Raw genomic sequence first — 5,374 nt, forward strand, 5'->3', positions numbered from 1 at the left:
GCCCAGGAGGACGAACAGCCAGCTGACTCCAGCTTTGGTGGACTTTCTAGGGCTGGGAGGTGGGGCCACTGGGGAGGAGGCGGGAGGGGAAGGAGGAGACTTGTCAAGGCTGACGATGGCCAGAGCCCACAAGCCCTCAAAGTATGATCAAAGGGCGGCCTCTCCCACTTTTGAATCATTCTAAACACTTTGTAAGAATGTGGACTCCACCTCAGTCCTCCAGCCTTGCAGGCCAAAGGTGAGGCTAATTAGAAGCAACTTTTGGAAAGACCCAGGACTGTGTGGGAGGTGGGGCAGCAGCTGGAGGGAGGCCCTCAGAACAGAAAGCAGCGCCCCCAGAGGCGCTCTGGGGAGTCACGCCACGTGAGAGCTGACTGACCACGGCCGGGTCGGTACCGTCCAAGAGCATGGACGGGGGCCTCTGTGCAGGCAGCCGTCAGCGTCCTCCCTCCCACCCTTCCTGTTCTGGGGAACCCCTGCATCCAAGGTCATCTCGGGGAGGCTCAGGCTGCTCCCGAGTCCAGGGCCCCAGCACACGGACACGTCGTCGGTACGCGAGGCCCCATGGGGCACACGGCCTCGCCCCTCCTCAGGGCGGCCAAGATGATCAGGTGAGACGCCCTCACCTTACCTTCCGCTACCTTGTGCAGGTCGCCGGCTGAGATCCAGGAGGGCAGGCGCAGGTCTGTTCTGGCTCGGCACTGAGAGCAGCAGATGGGTCTTAGGGACCACTCCTGGGGTGTCAGCATCCTGGGGCAACCAAACCATGTACCACAGACGGGGTGGCATGGCGGCGACATGCCCAACGGGGACGTTAGCGCGCTGCCGGGGCTGGTTCCTGTGCTGTGCAGTCAGTCATCTTCTGTGCGTACATGGACGGAGGAAGATCTCTGCTGTCCCCTCTGCTAGAACCAGCCCCCCATGACCTCGTTTACCCTAAGTTACCTCCTCCTACCTTCAAATACAGTCTCATTAGTGGCTAGGGCTTCAACATATGGATGGGGAGGCGGATGACAAATGCGTCCGTGTCGACAGAGAATCCAGGGAACAGGTCAAAGTCACCATTTCTAATTAAGAGGCCATGAAGTGTAGTAGAGTACCCACTGAGTGCTGAAAGAGGGGACACGGCACAGCCTCAGCCCCAGGAGGCTGAAGTGTGACCGGCCTCTCAGTGCCTCGGGCACTGCCAGTGAGGCAATGGAAGTGAGACTGCTGGATCTGCACCTGCATTAAACCAAGGCTCTCCCAGCTCCCCACCAGGGCCCAGCGTTCATGGGAGGGCTGGGACGGAGTCCAGGAGGAGCAGCGCTGCCCCAGCCTTGCCCACGAGATCCCTGGTGGCCTTGGCTGCCACTTGCTGAGGGGGCTGCTGAGAGGTCCCCAGCATGACAACGAGGGGACTTGATGCCACCTGGCCTGAGATGAGTGTCCCATACAGGAGCCCGTGTTTCACTGGCCAGTCTCACCATGTTCCATCCAGCCACCCTTGCCATCAAGTTCCCTCAAAAGCTTCCTGGGGCCAGCTCTGTATTAGCCAGGTCTTCCGGCTCATTCTCATGCCACACTGAAACAAGGCAGAGTTCCAAAGAATCACAGGAAGCCACCTGAGGAGGCTTGCTTTCCCCACAGAGGTACAGTAAGGGGAGGACCAGATCGGGGTGTGGATCCCAGCACAGGCTGGTAAGGCTCTGTGTCTCAGGGTTGTCATGACCCTGCCAGCCTCGACTTCCTAATTCATCGGATGACACTTCTCTCAGGAAAGGTGGCCCAAAGGTCATTCTGCTTGTGAAGTTAGTTTCCAAACTGTCAAAGTCAGCCCACAAAAGTGCATAGTTCACCCCTAGTGCTGCCCTTTGCGTTTCTGAAGCAGCCAACCACCAGAGGGTGCCCCATAATCCCTGACCCCTGTTCATCAAAGGCTGGTGTTTGCGGCTCTGTTTCTCGCACCTCTGCTCAGAGGAGGTGGTGATGGCTGAGTTTGCTGCATGTGGAGCAGGTTTATTTGCTGCTGGGATTTCCCCGTCATTTGGAGCTAAAATAATTGCATCCATATGGTGCGTGTTTATGGAGAGCTCCACTCATGTTTCATTGAATGCCTTCCTTTTAACTGAGTGACTGAGCCACCACCCACCAGGTTCCTTCTCTTTGGTTACTGCTGTTTCCTGTGCCCTGAGCACAGTTTGGATCCATGAGTATCAGGTGCAGTGCAGGGGAATTTCAGTGCTGGGTAAAAGTTAAGGAGATGGTCCACCACTATGTAACTCCATTGCCACTTAACCTATGACCCCGTCTGTAAAAGGGAGACAATAACTCTAAACTACATCATGGCCTATTATGATCATCAAAGTTTTAAATCATTTGATGATAATCTATGAAGTGCAAATGACTACTGAAACAAATGGTCTGGAATTATTTCATCCATCTGTTTCTGGTATGACAGAATAGGTTTTATCAGACCAAACTCCCTGCCAAAATAATAAGAAACACACGATAAAACACAAAAGATCCCGGGGAAGAGAAAACTGCACTCAGATGAGCGCAGTAACAGGTTGCCTTCACCCTCCAGGTATTTGAAGTTCCTGAGCAACATGGACTTGACAGAATCAGGAGCCAAGCACAAAAAGCCACCATGAGTGAAGGAAGTTAACCAGGGCCCATCACCCTCACAGGCTGAAGGAAAGACATGCAGTTCAAGGCTATAAAGTCAGCCAAAAGTTGAGGACCTTAAGAGACAAGGGAAATTTTATCTCCTCCAAGTGATTTCTGATTTGCAAATAGTGGCCCAAAGGCTGGCAGGCCATGGAGAAACTCAAAGTCAAGTGTCGGTAAAGCCAAGCAGCATTTGGGACGTTCTCACTATGCTGCGGAGCAGGCAGAGTTCAGAGTGCAACGAGGAGCATGATGTATGAACAAGGAAATAGACTCGGCCTTGCTGAGACTAAAAATCACCTCAAGTCACCTCACTACCGGCTTGGGTTAAGAGGATCTGCTCCTAATCGAACTGCTACCATAAACAAAAGTGAATCTTCTCTAGAGGAAGATAACATTCAAAACCATAATCATTTATGATGACAATGTCCAGCACTTGATCAAAACTTACCAGACACACTGAATGTGACACCACGAGAAAGAAGCACAAGAGAATGGTATTGTAGAAATAATTCAAATGCCCATCAACAGTAAAAGGAATTTTTTTAAATGGTATATTCATATAATGGAGTTATTACTTAGCACTAAAAGAACTCTCCTACAGAGAACAAACAGATGAATCCTACATAAAGTATTGAGTAAAGTCAGATTAAAAAGACTATATATCATTAAGATCTATTATAGTAATCCATGGTGATAGAGATTTTTAAAATGGTTATCTTTGAATTATTTATCAAATGCAAAAAAATATGTGGGAGAATTCAAGGTTCTATGAAATTAAAACATCTTGCTCTGGGTGATACTTTGGATATAGACCTATATGTGTATAAAGATATGTGTGAGTATGTGTGTGTGTGTGTAACAATTCATGAGGCTAAATAAACATTTAGAATTTGTGTACTTCACCATACATAAGTTGTACCTCAACAAAAAGAAAAAAGACAACTAATCATTCAAAATAAATAAGTAAGTTGAGTCACCAGGGACGGTGGAGCATGAGGATGGAGCCGGTGTCCGGGCTGCTCTCCTGGACACTGGGCAGAGTCCCATGGCTCTCGGGCTTCTCTGAGCAGGAAGCTGCCTGGCAGCCCCGGATCATGGAAGAGAAAGCGCTAGAGGTTTATGATTTGATTCAAACTATCCGAGACCTTGAAAAGCCCAATACGTTAGAACTGGACATGGTGACAAAAAGTTGTGTGGAAGTTCAGGAGATAAATGAGGATGACTATTTGGTCATTATCAGGTTCACATCAACAGAACCTCATTGCTCTTTGGCAACTCTTTTCTTTTTCTTTTTTGGAGAGGTTTTTGCTATAGGACACATGCACTCACCAGAAAGAGAGAGAAAGAGAGACAGAAAGCGAGAAATCACCCCCCAGAGGGGATGGTCACACCGCAATCAATCCCTTCTCTTCCGTTCTCCTCTCGGGATCTTGGGCACGCACACATACGCACCCGACGTGAGTTTGAGCCACCAGGTCCAGGACTCAAACTGTGGTCGGGACCAGCAGTTAGCGTAATGGCTATGTCACTGAACTCCCATGTAGTCGACTGCAGTTCAAGTCCCAGACCCAGTGGCTTAAACTCACGCCGGGCGCATGTGCATGCATGCCCAAGATCCTGAGAGGAGAAAAAGGAGGAGAAGGGATTGCGGTATGGCCATCCTCCCTGGGGGGTGATTTCTCACTTTCTGTATCTCTGTCTCTCTCTGTCTTTCTGTTGAGCGCACGCGCCCTATACAAAAACAAACAAATAAACTCAAACTGCAGTCAACTGCATGAGAGTCCAGCTACATAGCCATTATGCCAACTGCTGGTCCCACTCTTTGGCAACTCTTACCAGGCTGTGTTTAAGAGTAAAACTTCAGCAGTGTTTACTGTTTCAACATAAGCTGGAAATCTACATTTCTGAAGAAACTCACTCAAAGGAAGAAGACATCAACAGGCAGATCAACAACAACAAGCAAGTAGCAGCTGCAACAGAGTTCGGCTTACGGGTAAGCTGAACAGTGTGTCCTTGTAACTGTGTGTCCTTGAGCCTGACTAATAGCTGTCTTAAGAGCCACTGAACTGTAATTGTGTGATAATATTTGTTTCAATTCTTTGTAAAATGTCAAAGACACATGTTTAATACATAGGTAATTTGTACCTCAAAGCATTTTGTAAAGGATTACTTCCAAGATTTCATTATAAGGTAGTACCTAATTTGTTTAGTGTATAACATTCTCAGGATTTGTAACACTTAACTGATCGGACAGGAAGAAAAAAAATTTTTTTGAGAGGATTTGTTTTTTGTTTGTTTGTTTATTGCTATAGGGCACGTGCACTCACCAGAAAGACAGAGAGACAGAGAGAGAGAGAGACAGAAAACGAGAAATCACCCCCTGGGGGAATGGCCACGCTACAATCCCTTCTCCTCCATTCTCCTCACAGGATCTTGGGCATGCACGCACATGCACCCGGCATGAGTTTAAGCCACTGGGTCCAGGACTCGAACCATGGTCAACTACATGGGAGTCCAGCAACATAGCCATTACGCCAACTGCTGGTCCTGCCTTTTTTCTTATCTTTAGTATCCATTTAAATTTACAATTTTTTCCCTCTATGCATGATTTTAGCTTTAATCTCAGAAATTTTGATATATTTTCATTCGTTTCAAAATATTTATAATTTCCAATATTGTTTCTTTTTAACTCATAAATTTTTATAAAGAGTATTTGGTAATT

The 5,374-nt window shown here is 47.9% G+C and overlaps 1 pseudogene; it reads left to right on the forward strand.

Annotated features, from left to right (window-relative positions):
• Positions 1–3,650: 3,650 nt before the first annotated feature.
• Positions 3,651–5,374, forward strand: part of LOC102491595 (cytosolic iron-sulfur assembly component 2A pseudogene) — a 31,913-nt pseudogene continuing 30,189 nt past the window's right edge.

Source organism: Tupaia chinensis, unplaced genomic scaffold, assembly GCF_000334495.1.
Source record: "Tupaia chinensis unplaced genomic scaffold, TupChi_1.0 Scaffold000332_1, whole genome shotgun sequence".
Lineage (NCBI taxonomy): Eukaryota > Metazoa > Chordata > Mammalia > Scandentia > Tupaiidae > Tupaia > Tupaia belangeri.